Raw genomic sequence first — 20,285 nt, 5'->3', positions numbered from 1 at the left:
CCCTCTTCCTCCTTCCTGTCACTTCTGCCTCTCAGCTATCAGCTCTGTCTGATAGCTTTGTAGTTTCGAGGGCTGCAGGGATTTTTTTTTTTGCAAAGAAACATCAAAACCACTCTGACAGGTACCTTTGCATAGTTTTTTTTTGTTGTTGAGAAACTTGTTTGACTGTGTGTTTTGGCATTAAGAGGTCACCAGCATACATGATTCTTTTTGAATTTGTAGCTTTTTTAGGTTTGGAAGATGAATCGATTATCACTGTGTTGCTTCTCTTAATTTCTGCCTCATTGGAAAATGGATGGTTTGAGTTTGTTTAGAAAAGTGGCACATACATCACGGCAGAGTCTCTCTCTTTTTTTTTTTTTTTGGTGAAAGCACGTTTAGATTGTATGAACTGTTTTTCCACTGAAGTGCACCAAATGAAGTTGGTTATCTCTCCCTCTGGATGTTTCTCATGATACAATTACAATAAGGCAATTAAATCCAGTGAATCATGAAATTGATTGTTTTGCCAAAACAGGGGAAGGAAATTGAGCCACAAATAGAACATCCTCGGAGGTCTGAGAGCGCACGTGAACCTCACCCGTCGTAAAAGTTCACCCATGCTTTGGTCAGCAGGAACGTCTGGAGCCACGGAGCAGCTCGGCTCGGCTTGTTATGCCTTCTTCCACATATTGGCGCGAGCACAAAGCTGCACGTCTCTCACGTCTGCCTGCCATGTATATATATAGATATATATTCTGCTCGATTTTGCAAATCTAGAGATAAATATTGTTAAAGACTTGCTGTTGCTGGTGCTGTAATGCTAATCCCAGGTTTGCATGCGTTCGCCGTGTTGCTGTTGGTTTCTCCCACCGTCCAAAGTCTTGCATGTTAAGTGGGTTTTAATTGGCTTTGAGTGGGACTGTGTGCTGTGATTGATCGTCTCTCTTGGTCAGAACCACGATGGAGTGCAACCTGCTGTTTCTGGCTCTGTGTTTGCAGGGATAAGCTCCAGCCTCCCCATGATCCCTGTGTGGAAAAAAAACAGGTTTTGAAACTAATAAATGGTTTAAAAAAATGGATGATTTTCAATTTGTCAAACCTTTTTTTTTTTTTTAGTTTTTGAAGTGAAAAGGTTCCGTTAGAACCCTTTTGTTTGCATCACTGACGGCAAACTCTGATCATTGTGGTGGAAACAATATTGTCATTGTCATTCTCAGATGTACAAATTGTGACCGAGCAATTCAACCACAAATTATTTTCACTAGTTTAATGAAAAAAACGAAGGTATTTTTGATTTATTGCTGTCTTCTCATAGCCCATCAGATCAATGACGTAATCATTTCTGTCCTGCAGATCTGTAGCTACCTGTAATAACAGCTAATTACAATGATACCACTGGAAAGTTTACATCTAAAGAAACTAAGAGCAAAATAGCTTGTAAATAATGTTATTAAATGTTTGAGCTTTGAAAAATTTCACCTTTCGTGTTGTAAGTTATTACTTTATGATCTGGTTGTTGTAGTTTTGTAAGAAAAAAACCTAAAACTGCAGTCGACTAATGAAGCAATAACTGAATAGAGCAGCATTTCTTTAAAGTGACTTTTTTTGTAGTGCAGTTTGGTTATCAATGGGTATTTTATTGTATTATTGGCTTGTTATGTTATTGTCTTGATTCTATTCTATTCTATTCTATTCTGTTTGAGAAGAGTGGGGATGGGGGCTGCATGTTGTCTGTGGCCCATTGTTACTCGTCTCCGTGCTGGACTGAATGCTGAGTGAAACTTTAAAGAGGATTTCATTCTCTTCCCGGTTCTGTGAGCCACACATCAAATATTTGAACATGTGTTGATTGAGCTTCCGCTCGTCCTCTGCTAGATGCTAATGATTGTTGTCCTTTGTTTTGAACAAACTTGTCGAAACCCGCCTCATTTTAGGAGTTTAAGTCACAATCTGGAGATTCTCTGACGACTCGGGCTCTAAACTTGTTTTTTTCCCAACTAGACAGTCATTAGGGCGCTATTACGGTAATGACAATGGATTAATATAATAACTGCTGAGCAGCAGTGTGCATCGGATAGCTGCCAGTGATAATTCATTCGTCCTGCAGCTTTGTGGATCACAGCAGTTTGCTTCAGGCATATATCAACCTGTTTGTGTGAGAGGGAGACAGCTATCAATATCATTCTCTGGGCACAGAATGATTTCTGTTATTGCAGTGCTCTGCTCCTGCTGCCGAGGAATACTGACGCACCCAGATGTTCACGGGGTGTGATTTAACGCCATGCATCGTCTTGATATTACATCGGTTAATAGCTCTGAAGTCAGGAAGGAGAGCAGCTGTAGAAGTTTATTAACTAGATCTCCCCGTTCGATTATCAAACCAGAACTTTAAAGGTACTGTATTAAAGCTTGGAGTACTACTGCTCTTGTGCACTGGGTGGCAGTAGTGAGTTTTAGCAGTTTGTGGCACAAAGTGGTATTACATTCAATAGATTAGGCTAACTAGCTGGTTAACTTGTTCACTTTTGCAAGTTTTTTCCACTGAAAATAGTACACATGCCTTTTCTTTAATTTGAAATGGAATTCCCTTTCTAATGTCTCTGTTTCTTTTTTTGTCTTGCAGGATTTCTGACTGTCAGCTCCCACTGTGATTACTTCCAACCTATTTTCAAAAGTCAAGATTTTGGCTGTAAGTACAACACCAGCAAACACGCTCTGTGCTTGGCTCCACGAGTCGAGGCGCCAAGAGATTCCTGTCTGCTTAAAGACTGTAAGACAGAGGGAGAGAAGAGGGGATGAGGAGGAGGAGGAGGAGGAGGAGGAGACTCTCTCCTTCATCAGAGTGGTCAGGAGTCATTGCTGTGACCGTCCTTTTTTTTTTTTTTTTTTTTTTTCGAAAGAAGACACATGGCTGCACATTGTTGCACGACTCCATCCTCTGCAGCCCCGCTCTCAGAGATATCACCCTTTCCTCGTCATTTCAGAGCCGCGGCTCGCCTCTGTGTGCTCGCCGTCCACTGAAGGCACGGCCCAGATGGCGGGCCGTCCATGGCTGGATGCTCTCTGAAACTGTCCAGTAATATAACACTCTGATGAGCTGTGGGGTGAAACACGAGCTGACCTGAAAGAAAAATCTGTTGATTATCATAATCTGTGCTGTAGAAATTCTTTCTCAGATTTTTTTTTTTTTTTTACATTTCAGGTTATGTACAGAACACACACGCAAAACCAAAAAATCAGCACAGTACAGCACAATCTGTGTGTCGATCTGAGTCGTGTGTAATCACATGTTTTGGACTCCGCTAGATGTCAGCATGAATCGCGGTGTGTTGGGTTTTCCCCGCGTTCCCATCTGCTCTTAGAGAAGCCTTGAGCGTGCCAGGCAGGAGGGAGCCCGCCGCAGTGTGTAGTGTGTAGCAGCAAAGGCGTGGCGAGGATGAAGGTGCAGCCCACTGTGAGCAAGTCGTGATTTACTGTAGGATTTGCTCTTTGTGCGCCGCCCTCCGGCGCGGCCCGCGCTCTCCGGCACTCAGCTGATTAATCAGAGTGATTTCCATGAGTGATGGACGCTCCGGGGCTGCGGCGGCCGAAGAAAGGTAATAAACCCCGGCGGGAAATCGGCCACTCCTCCGAGGGCGTTTAGCGGCTGCCGCATTCACGCCGACTCTGTCCGGCTGCCATTATCCTGCCCTCTGCCAGTGTCATTGTTATTAACATTGATCAGACCAACAGCTACTGAATTACAATTCACACCCTGGGGATGGTGGGGCACAATTAGTAGTTTGAATAACCAGAGCCATTAGCTGGTTGGAGCTTTTGCTAAATATATAATGATACTCTAACTCTCACTTCATGCTTGGATTAAAAAAAACCCCAAAGATTTCTCATTAAAATTGTTCGATGTCGCCATCTTTTCTACCACTTTGTCCTATTGAGACGCTGGATCCCATCCCAGTTGGTGCGATCAGCTTCATGTCAATATATTTTGGACTTTTGAAGGAAACTGGAGTAAATCTGGGAGAACGTGCAAACTCGAGGCCAAAGTATCACTAATCACTACACTGTGTTGCTTCTGTAATTTTTAATTTCGAGATATTCCATCTACCAGCTGGCGCCATTTCTATCGACCTCTCAGGCTGATAGAACGAACGTTCAGTTTCCTCCTTTCAAATTTATCTGACCTCCAGCAAAACGGCGGTTCATTTGCAGTTGTGTTTTTGACCGTCTGATGAACGAACGAACGCCCAATCATGACTTTAACAGCTTTATCTTGCACTCTGTTTTGGCCCCCATTGACCGTTTGGCTGTTCACCTGCTAAATGTTCCTCCAGCTGATAATATCATCCATTTACAACTAATTATGAGGCATGCACTCCTTTGCTGCTGCCTCATTGAACAGGTACTTAATGTATGTGATTATTCTTTCACGCGTCAGTTTATATGGCAGGGACAGTACTCATCAATCAGCGAAAATAAATGTATAAATAAAACTGTAGCTAAGTGAAGATTTAGTCCAAACTGGCAAGTTTTCATAATAATGTCAGAGACCAACGCTTATTATGGAAAGCTGAAAACAAGACAGTGATTTTATGCAACTTAATGCACAAGTAAACCTTATAGAAACCGATAGCTGGGCTGATTCAACATATGCAGACTAAATAATGAGTCAAATCAAAATTACAAAATTGTGTATGCAAAACAGCATCTTAGTTGCAATCAGTTGATTTCAGTTACATCAAAATGAAGAAAATGAAGTGTTCAAAACAACTCAGTGCAGCAAGATCCAAAAAAAAAAATGTTGTATAAGAAACAAGTGACGAACCTGAACAGGGTTGGGGTGTAGCGGTCTGACAACGTGTGTCCCCGGAGTTTCTGTGCTCTTCTTTGCTCTTATGAATGCAAAACTGTCTGTAGGTGTGAATTTGAGTGTGTGTGACTGTCGGTCTTCGTCCTGTGATGGACTGGTGAGCCGTCCAGGATGGAGTGTGCTTTCACCCATGCTCAGCTGGGATCAGCTGCAGCGCCCGGCAGCCCCGAACAGGATATGGAGGGAAGATGAAATTAAATACAAACTGTGAAGATGTGAGCTGCACACTGAAAACAATGAGCTCGAAGATGGCAAAGGACTCAGTAGAAATGAAGATTTATAAAAACGGCATGAAACATAAAATCATAAACAGTAACTGTTTGTATTATAATGAAAAAAGTAACTGAGCAAATACATGTAATCATGCCTTTAGTCTGAAATCGTTATTTCCGCTTCCTGTAAATTAACCTACAGCCACACATTTCGTGGCACCTTCTGATCAGCAGTGTGGCTGCAGAATATAGAACCCTGGCTTCATCGCCACATCCAAAACAATGTAATGACAGTATTGCACTGCTGCACCTCCTGACATCTGCTGCACAGACACAGGAGCAGATCTAATCCCCGACTGCCAGCCACAGCATGCAATATTTACCACTCAAACAAACATGAAGGCCGTAGTCAACAAAAAGATTTGCAGATAGTGCAGCAGTAACAAAACTCCGACGCTTCATGTTTAATAACCACGGCAGACATAAATCCTGGGACGAGGCCCGATAAAAACAGACAGTAGATCCTATCATGTGTTTGCGCATGAATGCTATATGTTTTGTCCTGACACCTATTTTTGTAAGCTATTTTTTCAGTCTCGTGTCACTTGCACATTTCTTTTCCAGTTTTTTTTTTCCTTTTCTTTTTTCAGTTCCACTTTCCTATTTTTCCCTCCTCCTCTGTTGTTGTAATCCGGCCCCTGAGGACAGAGCAGGGGTGTAAGCAGTGACAAACACTCTGCACTCCAAATCCGATACACACCAAACACATAGAAATGAGCAAAGAACATGCAGATATTAAAAAAGGCAGGAATCGGGAGACGACAGGAAGTGATTGGAGGAAGCAGTTTGGTTTGACCTTAATGGATAAAAGCAAATAGAGAGACAGAGGCTGGACATGTTCATCTAACAAAATACATCAAAGTCATGCAAAGACATTTTCTTGATTTAATTTTTTGGGATATTTAAATATATATGTTGGAATATTTAAAAAGGTACTGTATGCGTTTACCAAACAGCACATGATGAAAGGACCCAGCACATCAAAACAGGATGTTCCATGGTCCGTGAATACATGGTTAAACCTATTTAAGATTAAATCCATCTTCCAAATGAATCCTTTGGACTTTCAGTCATTTAATAAGTCTGTTTTCCTGTGCTGCCTCATTTCTGTTATTTATTTATGTGTAATTTAAGTCCATTTGTGTACAAATGAAGCCCAAAAATCCTGCCTGAACACTGGTTTTAATCTGTACCAAGCACAAGGATTAACAAAGTCATTCCATGGGAAGGTGGCATGGGTAATTAAAAACAGCAACAACAACAATAATAATAATACGTAATTCAAATCATTATCATAAATCAAAGTTTATCCACTTTTTCTGTTTGACAGTCTACAGGTCACAGTGGAGCAGTGGTTAGTGCTCTCGCCTCACAGAGAGGAGCCCTGGGTTGTGTGCTTTCAGTGTGGTGTTTGCATGATCTCCCTGTGAGCGTGGGTCTCCTCCGGGCGCTCCGGTTCCCTCCAACAGTGCAAAAACGTGCACGTGAGGTTAATTGGTGACACGACTGCCCCTTGGAGTGACTGTGAGTGTGTGTGCTCGTCTGTCTCTGTGTGTTTTCCCCGTGATGGACTGGTGACCTGACCATAGTCAAGTGGGATCAGCTCCGGCCCCCCGTGACCCCCCCATTTGGACAAGTGCTTTGGAGGACAGATGGATGGACAGACATATTTGTTTTTTCTGCAATAGTACTCACCATGTGTTTCTAGTACTCCTTATAGGTCACCCAGATACAGTCATTCACTCAGATAGCGTGCGCCCTCCTCGAGAACACCCTGTGCAGGAGAAATGCTTTTCAGATGTTTAAAAAAAGCACATCATTAAGATAATTTGAAACTATTCAAACATAAAAAAACAGATCAGAACATATAAAACACAAGGCATCATCTCAGCATGGCAATTCTTTAATATGATCCAAAAAAAGACATCAGCGAACATCAAAGCCTGGCAACGTTTCTGCCCCTCACTCCCCCGTGATGTCCCAGCACTTTATGCATGGCTTCTTTTGGCTGCAATTTATGTTTTTTTGAATCTATTTTTATTATATTTTAGCTCCGGGTTTTCTCTTGAAGAGTCTTAGTAAAGTGCTGTTGACTCTGATATACAGATGCAGTTCAAATATAGCCATGTGTGTTTAATTATTGCTAAAAAAAAAAAAAAGAAGAAAAAAACTCACATGCTGCCTCATGTGCTTCGGTTGAAAAAAAAAAAAAAGCTTGGTAGTGCATTTTAACGGCTTCCTGCAGCCATTGACTGAGCAGCTTTTAATACACGGCTGTAAGCCTCATGCAGCTCGTCTCCACAACGCGCACAACTTATTAAATATGTATTTCAAGTTGCACCGAATCTCCCTGGAGGCTTGGCCTGTTTAGTTCAAAGGAAGGTCTGTTGGATTTTTTTCTTTTTCTTTTTAATTTTTTTTTTTTTTTTTTTTTAACGTCTGACTCAATGAAACTGTGCTGGTGATTAGGAGGTTATAAGTGCATTTACAACCTGCTGCGGCAGCATATAGGATAAAACAGTGGCGGGAGCCTTCATACTAGTCACCTGTCACTGCAAATCAGTGTCCCTCTGTGTTTCATGCCTCATGGGAGAGGTGCCCGTTTGCCTCGTGATGGCTTCACCCAGCATGCCTATGAATCTCAGTTGGATCGATATCCCGTTCGTACGTGGACGCAGAGTTCAGCCCTGCCTGGGTTTTCGGGGCACTGGGCTGTAAGACATCTCCCACAATATGGAGAGGATTTCACAAAGGAATACAAGGCTGACTGGATTTCACAGTTTCAATGGCGAGGCCTAAATGTCAGCATGCAGAGGGAATAGAAACTATTGAGCTGTTTGAGTCAAAATTGCAGTGAAAGGCTGCCATTTTGCCTTCACCCTACACAAAACAATATGGAGGCGTGGAGCTGCGGGAGGAGAAGGAGCAGCTACTCTGTAGGTGTGTTCATCCCCGTGATCTCAAAGTGATCTTTTGTTCTTCAGTTGGTCAAAACATAGAAAAAAGTGACTGCTAACAATCCTGGTTTAACATTTTCTTCAGCTTTATCGTTTTGCCACAAAACACACAACATGTTCCTTCATTTCTGGAGCAGTGTAGCCGTTTGGAGCCGATCCCACGTTCACTGCCCTGCTGTTCTGAAAACACAACAACGCCAAATGTGCATTAATCTGCAGCTCATTGGAGTCAAATTCTCGATTTCAGAAACGTTTTTTTTAGAAACTTTAGCACCCTGCTGGTTTGTAAATTCCTCAACTGCTAAACTCATCTGTTGGTATGCAGCCATCAACTTGACTTGTTAGCGGGTTTCTGTGCATGAAAAGGTAAAAATATACAGTGATTCAGGACATATTTGGAGACTAAACAAGACTTAATGAATAAAAATGTAGATTACCGCCTACCTGATCCTTGAAAGAACAAATGAAATAATCTTTGAATGATATTTCAGTTCTGCACGATTGCATTATGGGAAACAACTTTCTTCACATCATATGAACGCCGTGAGTTTGAATCCAAGCTGGATGTTTCTGTGAGGAAACTGTATGTTTATTTCTCGGAGTATTCTTGCTTCTCCTGCAGTCCACAGACATGCATGTGAGATGAACTGTTGACCGTGTCCAGCGTCTCAGGACTGGATGAAGCTGTGTAGAAGATGGCTGGATGATTACAAATTTCCAGCAGAAGTAGTAGAAGCGGTGTGTTCCAGATTTTAACGATATTTTCAGTAGCCAGTCGCCCGTGCGTCACACATCCCGGTCAAGCAGTGCTGACATCCGAAGCCGGTGCTGCCGTTGGTGCAGAGGAGTCACCCATGTAGCTCCATGTGCGTTTCTATTGGATGCAAAATTAGGGAACGCCCCGGAGGCCGGGATGAGTCACCAGGCGTTTGAAGACCATTTTACAGAAAGAGAATAAAAAGGGAGTATTATCTGAATGTGAAACAGTCATCGTTTTTCTTCTGCAATTATTTGGCACAGCTGGGATATATTTACCTCTATCCTATGCACACAAGCTAAAAACTAGGCCACGCGTTTTTTCACACCGCGGAGCTTTGTGATGTTTTCCTCTGCAGAGATCACTCAGATGTTTCAAAGGGTCAAGTGACAGTCAGTCGCATGTTTCCTCATTCCAACAAACACATAGCATCTGGGTCAGTCTCTTTATGCTTTCTGACTGAAAATATCTAGTGGATGGTGAATCAAGATGCACAGAGCTGTGCCAAGCTCATTCTTTATCCTCATCATACATTACGCCTTGACCCCGGACTGAGAATTGGTACGTGCGGATGGAAAGCAAATTGGATTCCCTCCTCTCCGTGTTGTATGTTCTGAAATTACGAGAAAGCTATCCCTCCCCCCGGCCCTCGCCCTCTCTGTTCCATTGCTGCTGATTGAGACTGTATTGATTTTTGGTTCAAGTGCTCATTGCTGCCCAATAAGGTGCGTGATTCACTTAGGGAGCGATGATAATTCTCGGCGACACACAGCAACACCCTCCGGGCTCCAAACTGTCTGGTTCACCATTGGTGTTAAGCGAAAGAGTGCGTCACATCTTGTCATTAGTAAGCAGATTCACACAATAATACGCCTACTGTAAAGAAAAAAAAAAAAGTTTTGTGAGCTCAGAGGTCCGTGTGGCGATTTATAGCGGGGGTTATTCACACTGGGAATAAAAGAACAAAGTTCAAAGCAGAGTCAAACAGTGAAAAATATGTTTTTCAGCCAATCACGTCCGAACACACATGAAACACATAATGTGTATTTATGTGCTTATATAAGCACCACTGTTATACACACACATGCATATCCTGCAGATATGAAAGATTAGCATCTTGCGTGATGACAGTGGTGCAAGTCCAAAGACATAAATCAGATAAATGGATGGCGATGGCACGAGAGCCAAAGTGGCAAACTACCGCTGCGGTAAGCACACCATAAACGACAGGATCACTGTTGTCCCCCTTCCTTTAGGATGTCTTTCTCTTTTCTTTTCTTTTCTGTGCGGATTTACATAACCTGTCGGTTTCACTCGTGAGCTCACTAACATACGCGAGCCCGTGGAGTCCCCCAGCAGCGAGGCTGCGTCTGGATTGCCCCTCATGCGCCGGGACACAGATTGCTGCATACAGCATCTTGTGAGCCGCATCACAAATCAGCCGTCCGGGGCAGCGAGTGCTGGAGTGGAGGCAGAGATGGGAGATGGAGCGAAAGCTGTGGTGGCGGGGGGGGGGCTGGAGACGGGGGGAACGGGAGAGGTGAAAGGAGGGGAGGGAGTGAGGGGGGGGGGGTTCCTTTTCACTGAAAGAGATGGGAAGAGTACAGAGAGGGAGGAGGGAGAGAGGAGGAGGAGGAGGAGGAGGAGGAGGGGATGGAGAGAAACAGAGGTGGGGGTAGTCACAGAGAGAATGACTGAGAGTGTGTGTGCGTATAGGAGAACAAGTATTGCTGCAGTGGAAACAGTGCGAAGAGGACTGCAGTTTCTGGTGCTGATGGGAGAGCGGTCGAGGGACGTTATTAAGGCACTGAGACATTAAGCCTAAGTGCCTGTCTGGTGAATGGGTTTACCTGTTGTGGAGAATAGGATTACGGATTTACGGTAGTGCTGGTAAGGGTGTTTTTCAACTCTCCTCTCAGCATTGCCGGGGCACTTCCTTTGAGGAATCCGGAGTAGAGTTGCAGGCGTTGCAGGCTGGTGTGGCTCTGTCCGCCGCGTCTCGTTCGGCCAGCGTTTGCATGTTGTTACTCAGGGCTGCATGAGGTCCCAACTTTGCTTCAAGGTAATTCGCGAGCTGTGCGAGGGAGGACATCCTTTGGGTGCTGATGTGCCGCCGGATCGAGCTTCGGAGGCGGGTTTCACGCTGGTGGTGTGCTGTCTGCCATGACTTCACATCAGGGACTGATATTTTTCCAGGAGGGGGAAACGGTGCAGCTCCGGATTGAGATTATTCTCATTGATCATGCCTCATTTAGCTCGCCTGGTGGGTGTAGTACCTCTTTCCTGGAGAGTGTCCAGGAGGCTGCCCTGCTGACAGATGCTTTGCTTACCCCTTTAGCTACACCGGCATCTCTCACAGCCACTGACAAACAGCCAAGTGGAGCCAAAAAAAAACCGGCACAATGCATTATAAAAAACCCACCGGTCTATTGTCTTATATACATCAGATAATAAAACAGACACGAGCCCAAGTGATCTTCAATTTTTGAAGGTAGTCTGAGACAAAAAGCGTCTGACAGTTGTGCTGAGGAGTAAAGAGAGACGGGTGGGGATTTTATAAAGTGCTGCAGGATGCTTCTCTTTTTTTTTTTTTTTTTTTTTTTTTGCTGTCTCTCATGGGACATATAGCTCCGGCAGCACTGAGGTGACAGTACCAAGGACAAAACCTATCTTAGACTGCTTGTACTTCTTACTACCAAACGCTGACTGTTGTGATTCCTCGTCAGGCTTTTGATTTGCACACCAGAGCTTTTATTTAATCACATTTCATTTAAATTCATGAGAGCAAGCCGACTATAAATAGCAAAGGGGAGGATTTTTGAGGTGTTACTGAGAGACCGATTGTTTTTTGGAGCGATGAACTATCAGCTCTAGCATCAAAACAAACCCAAATATAACACCAATTCTACATTATGCAAAAGAGAAAATGATTCATTCTCCCGTTTTTCACAGCGTGCCGTGTCCTGAAGTAACAGTTTGGAATATAAGCCAGTGGTATTCGGTGTTGTAATTATCATAGGCAGTCAATGGATTTCCTTTGGAGTGGTCACATGATCGCTCAGGTTTCAGATGTGTAGTAAACAAACACAGTGTTGGAAGATAAGGGGGATCACATTTCAGATCAGTTTGTGCTGCTGCTGCATGTATATTTACTCATCCAATAACCAGAGTGTGGAAGATTGTTTGATACTGAGCATGCTCTGAAGGTTTCTTTTTTGTCGGGCTCTAAAACATTCAGGCAGGCTCATTAAGTCTGTACCTCAGGCAGCCGCTCCCAGTGGCTCTTGCACTAAGAAATACTCTCCCAGTCTCTCATACATAGCCAGAAAAATGAGACGGAGCTTTGAAGTTCACCAATCTTATTTCTGATTCTTATTTATTATTTTTTTTTTCTGCTGGCTCCCTCCAAGAAGGCAGCTGGTACCCGAGTGCTGGAACTGCTGAAAGAGAAATAGAAAGAGGAAAAGAGGCTTATTCGAACTGTCTGTGTGCGCTGATAGAGTGGGCGTGCCCTCTCGCAGACCCACTGTTGTTTTCTAACTTGCAGCTGCTTCATATTTCACTCTGTTCACATTTCAAAGTGTTCCACAAGCAGGACAATCTTTAAAAAAAAAAAAAAAACGATGAAGGCCGCCATGTTGGACTCTAAGTATGAGTCAGTGCTTTTTCCCCGTGACACATTAACACGACCATGACTGTGACTGCTCAGCTGCTGTCAGCTCCTCACACCAGGTGAGAGCTCAGCCTCTCCCTGTCTTGGCCCGGGCCCACGTGACGGTGTGTTGCTGGCACACCATGGCAGAGGGAGAGCTGTAGTGTTAAACGGTCAGATGCTGTCACTAGCGGCGGCGTCCTGCCGTGCTGACGGGGCATTTCCACCACCGGTTTATTCTTCCGAGGGGAAAAAAAAAAGGAAACATGCCAGTGGTGGTTGTGGTGGTGGAGCTTTTTTTTTTTTTTCCCCTTCCCCTGTCCCTTTAGCTATAGATTGCAGAGGAGGATTTGTGCGAACAGAAGACAGAGCAGGGAAGCACTTTGCCATGGAGAATGAGCAAAATGATTTTCGGCGTATTTCATCATGCTGGAAATGGCTTGAGTAGCACCCACAACGTTACAGCAGAATGTAGGAATTCACAATGAGCCGGGCTGCGTAGAACAGATAAGTATAATGATTTACATAAAGTGCAACAGTGATGAATCCTAACACCTGAAATGTTTTAGCCCTTTGCTTTAGCCTTGTCTCGAATTTAACAAATTTTCTTGAATGGATCTTCGGCTTGATGTTTAAAGTAAGCTCTCCACTTAGCACAAGCTCCGTGGATTGTCAAGTTTTACTCAGTCACATCAGTCAAACCTCCAAACCCGTAAATATTGAAGCTTTTCTTGTGATAAAATGTTTTTTTATTTTCCTCCCACAAAAGTCTAAATGTGACTTCCAGGCTGTCTCAGACATCAGGATGTTCATGAACCAGGCCAGTGGCCTCTTGTTGAGGAAAACAAGATGCCGCTCACCTTTAGGTTGGCCTTTAAAATATGTCAGTGGTTGACTTTTGAAAAGTACTCTTTTGACATAATATTTAAGAAACAGCCTTCACTTGGCAGAGAGAACAGAAACAGAATGACCTCGAGAAACTGGCGGATAAACTGTGATTTCTGACCAAAGACAGGCAGTCATGATGATTTCTGTCATTATGGCTTTAAATCTGTGGTCAGACTTTGCTCAGCCTGAGACAATTTTCTGAGAGCTACTCGCCAACGTATCAAAATGCAGCAGTATAGGATGCAAGAAATGTTGTAAAATGTAAAACGGTGCAACGACCGAGCAGCTTCACAGATTGCAATGAAGGTGAAACATCAGAAAGTTCAGTGCATTCTGAAAAAGTATGGTAACCTTGCAGAGCTGTGGCAGCAAAACCCTTTTTCACATGTTGTACTAATCAGCTCCCACCAGGACTGCGGCTTTGACACATTGCAGCATCTTCATCTTTGCACACTGATGCTCGACGCCGTCACGTCGCCATATGTCCATGGGCATGGGTCCTTCAAATCGTTGGAGGTTGACATTGTACTTTGAAACATCTTTTAGGCAGGTTTATGAGCTCTACATCACACAGTGTGTCAAGTAAATTGTGTTTGAGTTGCAGGAATATGGAAATATTTGTTTTATTTGCTTTTGAAATGTCACAGAAAATGGAGAACTTTTGTTTCATATGCCAAATAGTTTGTAAACTCTCATAAACGTCCGAAACATAAGACAGCGCTACTGCTTACTCCTCACCAAACAACATACAGGCATATTTCCCATGATGTCCAGCAACACCTTTAATGCACTCGTGTTGAAAAGAGATCTTACGCCTCGCAGTGTTTCCTTTTCACTTCAGAAATCAACTGTCATTAGCTGCGGCCTATCTGCAATGGCGCAGAAGCCCTCTGCTCTGTCACATTTCCTCTACACAGCCTTACATGCAGATTGGGTCACTGTCTCTGTGACAGAATGATTAATCGACCTATCAGGGGACGGGGAGAGGGGCTGTGCTGAGGGGGTGAGGGAGGATGTATGGCAACTGGCTGTAAATGATCCCTGCAGCGCCTCGCTCAGCATTCAAACCCCCGGCACCTCCCACCTCCTTTTCAAGGATCTCTCCTGATAATAGCTGAGTCACATTCAGCTGCAGGTGAGAATAAGCATTGTTTTATCTGCACGAGCAGGTTTGTAAATGAGCCTCTCCGGACCGCCCTCTGGGTCAGCACACAATGAGGTATAAGAGGGAGAGACTTCTCTCTGATTCTCCTCAGCGAGATGATGTGCAGAGCACCTTTTTGACATCCTTATCTCCGTCCCTGCGCTCAGATCAGCAGTGACACCAGCAGGATTTCCTGATGCACTTGCGTTTTGTTGACGTGTAATTGCCTCGTTGACATCTCTGACTGATGGCTGTTATTTTGTTTTGTTTTGCTAGTTTTTTTTTTTCCCCACATGCGAAAGCTTGTATGGTTTATGTCTGCATTCAGCACATTTGTGGGGACCTGAGGCGGAGCGCGGGGGCCTGGTGCCTCCGTAAAGGTCCTGGATGGTTGCGTAAGCAGTTTTTAGCTGACTGTGTTGCAGATCACTTGCTGAGCGAGTGAGTAAATGTCATGCACTCGGTTGTTTGTAGGAGTGGAGGAATGGTTATTGTCACGGCCTCGGCCTAAAAAGCAGACTTTAAATTGTTTCAGATCAGGGGGACACACACAGTCTAGTTTGATTGCAAAAATAAGCACAACTTCACAAATTCCCTTTAGTGTCCATACAATATGTGGTGATGTCCTTGGTGTGATGTGCAATTGTTACCTTTATTTTATTACCAACACTTTATTTTCTTTTAAGCACCTTTTGAGACAGAAATAACGCAAAAAAAATTATTTAATTTTGTATTTTTTGTTGTTCAATCCTCTCTGCAACAGTATTCCTCCTCAGTATGTATGATTTTTACATTTGAATTTCACCCTCATGTTAAACTTTTACTACTTTACGAGCAATAAGAGAGCTGGTTTTTGTGTCTCTTACTCTCCTAACAGTGAAGCCCACGGTAAATAAACCACAAACTGCAGATGTTACTATTAGAATCTTAAGTCCATGTTTTCGTTATAAGTTTCCACACTTAGCAAGGTCATCCTGCGAGTCGATTTTTTTCCCCCCTCGGGCCGTGTGTTTGACACGCCAGGTGTAAATTCATCCTGCGGGCCGGACGGGATTCTCTCCTGGGCAGTTTTGGTCTTCAGGCTGTATGTTTGAAACCCTTGCTTCAAATTATTGCCATTAACTGCAAGATGTAGATTAAGGAAAGGGAACCACTTGGTTAAAAATTGGCTGAATTCGGGGCGTTCTTACTTGAACTTAATGTCTTAATCACTGTTAAGTTGAAGTGTGGCGCCTGACAGATGCTTGGCACGGTCTCCCATCGATGCATCGTGGCTAAAGACTGGGAGGCTCTTGGTCGAGCAAGGAGAGAGTCTGGCGCTGGCACATGCTTCGCGCCGTGTGCTGTGTGTTTGGATTTGCCAAAGCTTTGTCAGTCTCCTGGCTCCCAACCACCAAGTGACAACAGAGGAAGTGCTTTGCAGCTACAGTAGGCTACCTTGCAGAAATGTGTCCCTGCTACACTCTTAACATCTACCTGACCGTGCACGCCAGCTGAAATCAGTTCAAGTGGCTTTTTTGCGAACTACTGATGAAGATGGGAGTGAATGACAAGTAGAGTAAAGGCAACTACAGAAAACAGCAGTTCAAGACCGAACATTTGGTAAAAGTTTTCCAGCAGTAATGAGCTCATTCGGCGATTGATGGTATTAATGAATCCTAATGATTTTTCTTCTCAGGTTCAGCTCAGGCCAAGTTACAAACAACATTTCATCCTTCAGTGGTAAATAACAAGCAAAGCAGCCATCGGTATCCTCCCAGTAATCCTATTAAAACCTGGCCAAAATGAGACCATTATGACTACGGGAGCCCCAAGTCCATTACAGTAGGGGTGAATTACCATAGAGCAGCAAGAGTTCAGGAACAAAGCTGCACATTATCTCTAATTGAAACAACTCCACCATCTCAGCTCCGACTACAGTAATGCTCTGTCTGATAGATCTAATAAAATACTATGCCCCCTGTTCTCTGAATGTTCCAGTCCACATTCTTAGCTGAAATCGAGTCCAGACAGATCAGAGGTCAGCTGTGACTCAGAGCCGGTCCAGCCGATACTCTCTTCCTCCCGTTCCTTCAAGTGTGTTTATCAGGAATCCATGAAAGCAGGCGATGCCTTTGAACAATTACCCTTTAAATGATAACCTCAATTTCTTCTGTAATTTGGCTCCTGCATTAAACAGCTCATTGGGTTTCTGACGAACGACACGAAAGCACACAAACACGTGCGAGCATGTAAATGTTCCCCCCCCCGTAACAAAAATATGCTCCTCTCTTTCTGACTCCTTCCCAGTTTTATTTTATTTTTTTTCCTGAAATATTCCAGCCCATCTCGCTGCAGCGATCACATTAGTGAGACTTGGAGGAAATGAAGTTGTGCAGGATGCACAGCTAGTTCAGCTGGAGGCCAAGGTCCCCACCCACACACACATAAGCCTTAATGTCACAGATGGCAGGGGCCTCAGTGGGGGCTGGATGATTTCATCGGGGTCACAGCATTCAGATTCCTTTGTATCTCGGAGGGACCCGGGTTGTCTGGTGGCCTGCGACAGCCTGGCGGCCGGCGCGGTTGACTCTTTCTGAACACAACAACCTTTTCGCTGCGCTGTGCCTAATATTCAATACTTAATTTGCCGCCCCACTGCTCCTGACTGTTGCCCCGAGCGGCAGTCACATGACCCCGTGACCAGTTTTCATTGCTTTTACAGAAGCCATTTTGAATGTGTGTGTGTGTGTGTTTGTGTGGCAAGACGTCTGTCTGTCTTGAACCGGGCGCTGCATCCAATTACGACTTCGCATGAAAATATAAGCTCTGATTCGAACACATATACGTACGTACGGATTGGCCACCGGCTGACAGCTGCGGAGCCGCCGTGGAGGCAAATTGTCAGCGCCAGAGGGAAAACAAACGTGGCCGTCTGGATTGTTAATTAATTGCTGCTCAGGCTACTTGTTGTTGTGCGGTAAAAAACAGCTGCATGACTTTTGCTCTGTCTCCTTAGGTTATTTTCTCTGGGATCTGACCTGGGTGCTAATAGGCCCCTAATAAATAAAATCCCCGCTCAGGGCTGATCTGCGGGCCGGGGTTTCCTGTCATTGGAGGGGGACGTCACGCCGTGTGGTCAGCGTTGTCAAACACGGTGCCGGATAAAGAAGCAGAGTTTCTCCGTCATGTGTTTATGTGTCGGAGCGAGACGCAGTTATTATCATTAGTTTGACAGGTGCTGGATAATTAGGGAAAAGCCTTGAGGCATGTTTGAGCGTCTCCGAGTGACTCAGATTTTCCCGTTTAATGATGACGCAGATAACACACGATGTGATAAGTCATTAGCGTTTTCCAAAAATTTGACCTATTAATCCTATTTATCGCCGAGTCTCGTATTTACTGCACAAACACATTCAGTTTAACCTTTTAATGAGCTTCAAGGAGATTTACTATAGCTCAGATCAGCTCTGGGAAACTTCTAGTAATGTGAAGGCTACAAACAGAACATCTAGCCGTATTGGTTGAAAAAACAAGCTGTTTGAGCTTAAATGTGTTCAAAAGATTTTTTTCTGATCACCTGTGAATCAGTTATTTCCCTGTTTTTCCTGACTGGCTGCAGTGAATGATGGTTACCACCACTTGATAATGTCTCACGAAGGGTTTTCGATACCATGTCTTCCATTTTCACACATCGCCCCTTTAAATTCCACTTTCCTCTTCAAACACATCATAAAGTGAAGCTGTGAAAAAATTTGACAAAGTCATGGGAGGACGTCGGTAAAGAGCCTCAGAATCAACTCTACCTGTAAAATACAGGCTGGCCGAATCTTAGTCAAAGGTTACTTTTTTTTTTCTCTTTTTCTTATTCTGGTTCTCTGCTTTCACTATATTCAGGGGTCTTCAATGTAATAAATGCGTTACCATTTAAAGCATTTCTCCTTTTCAAACTGCTGAAGGTGATTGCATAATGTGTTGCATAAGTTATTAAGAGGAAAGGCCCGGTCCAAGGCTGCACTGATTCGTCTTCATTCTTATCCATTATAGACCGATTTCTTTCACATCTTGGTCTTCTCATGTCGTCAGCAGCTGGAGCTAAAAAGAAGAAGAAGAAGAAGAAGAATCACCTACAGTATATGTACCACAGATAACAGTCAGTATAAGTGCAGTGTGAGCGTGTGGGGAAGCTATACCCACTTTGTTTGTGCAGCAAAGATTAAAGTGCTTGATCCCCATCCAGCTCGGAGCGGTGCGTTTAGTGATAAGGGCCAGATCATGCCCGTAGCTGCGCCGGGCTGTGCAGCTGAGCCATTTTGTTTCAACTAATTCTGATGACTCAAACTCTAATGAAATGAGACGCATACTGAGAGACGGAGCTCAAAACTCCCACTGATCTCCGTAATCAAGCATTATGATAAATGCATATCGGATAAGAAGCCTATTTTTATCTCCGATTCACCCAAGGAAGGCTTTCCTGAGCATTAGCACTCCTCTCCGAGAGCCACCCGGGTCCACACTTACTTAAAGTTACACACTCCGGCAAGCTGCCCAGCGTACATTGTGATCTGTCAATCTCTCCACTTCCGCTGGAGCAGATGGTTAAGAGCCTTGCTCAAGGGAATTTCAGCGATGTCTGTGAGCAAAGGGCAGTCGCTGCGCCTGCTACTGTTACTTCTCTCCAGGGTTTAATCTGTTGGTTTAGGCGGCCAAAGCAATGACTCCTCGGTCACAATGTCAGTTTTCTTTCCGTAAGGCAATTTTTCTTTTTTCTTTTTTAAGCTCATAAGCCCCATAAACACGTTTGGAAACTGCTGTGTTTTTATACTCGACACTTTCAGTTGCTTTTAAGTGCGGTCTGTGCCTGTCTGACTCTCGGCTACACTGGCAGTTATTTGATGGTTTGGTGTGGGACCAACATTCACTCCTAAAACATAAATCTTGATTTGCATTTGGTCTTTTAACTTCTATTCTCATGTCACTAACAGGTAGAAGCTTAGATTTAATGTAAAATAATGTGTACAGAGTCTGCTGTGATTCTGCCTGTTTGAGAGTTTCCGTTTTCTCCTGCTGGAACAAAAGATCTTCACACTGGTTTTCAGTAGAGTTAGTCATAAAAGTACAGTTATCAGATCAGTTTTGATGATCAACTTGTCATCCTTTCAAGAAACTGAATACAACTTGTGTCTTTGCTCTTATGTAGTTTGCATGACGGAGCAAACGACTCCCTGCCCAGTAGCCACAGATTAGCATGAACCCCAGTGTTCTGCAAGGGGTATAAAGTGGAGGCAAATCGAATCAGAAAGTATCGTGTTTATCTCACAGACTGCTGAGTCAGGATCATAAACAAACTGACCTTCTGGACTTCTTCAAGTCTGTGGAGGAGAATAGAGTCTCCTCTGAACAGGTCGGATGTCTCGGCGTGACATGAGGCGTTCGGAGGTTGTATTTGTGAGCAGGCAATTTTTGAAATAGCTAAATGAAATTGTTCAAAACGCTGACCTTCAATGAAAACCGATGCTCATCCAGAGCAGTGTGACTGCCCTCATTTCACTGCAACAGCAGCTCATAATGCACATTTATTATCATTTGCTTGTCTTGCAGAACTCTGTAATCTGCTGATCTCTGACTGCTCTTCATGCTGTTCTGATTGAAACGTGCACGACACGCGTCACTTCGCTCGAACACGCTCTTATGTGCTCTTGATCTCACAGCGGTGAAAACATAAATCACATGCCTTGTTGGCTTTTGACTGTAATTTCCTCCAAATGCAGTGTAAAATTATAGTCT

At 43.9% G+C, this 20,285-nt stretch overlaps 1 protein-coding gene across 4 annotated transcripts in view; it reads left to right on the top strand.

Annotated features, from left to right (window-relative positions):
• Positions 1–20,285, top strand: part of LOC115408299 (synaptotagmin-2-like) — a 68,552-nt gene that overhangs the window by 31,996 nt on the left and 16,271 nt on the right. The window contains exon 1 of one of the 4 annotated variants that reach the window (XM_030118956.1): positions 10,535–10,725. The exons of 2 other annotated variants lie outside the window; for them this stretch is intronic. The gene's annotated coding sequence lies outside the window, so the exon portion shown is untranslated. Of the gene's footprint in view, positions 1–10,534; positions 10,726–20,285 lie in introns of those variants that run through there. One more of the 4 variants, XM_030118958.1, reaches the window with a different exon arrangement.

The sequence above is a fragment of the Salarias fasciatus genome, chromosome 20 (assembly GCF_902148845.1).
Source record: "Salarias fasciatus chromosome 20, fSalaFa1.1, whole genome shotgun sequence".
Classification (NCBI taxonomy): Eukaryota; Metazoa; Chordata; class Actinopteri; order Blenniiformes; family Blenniidae; genus Salarias; species Salarias fasciatus.
The sequence above is the reverse complement of the archived record's forward strand: the minus strand, read 5'-3'. Positions and strand labels throughout refer to the sequence as shown.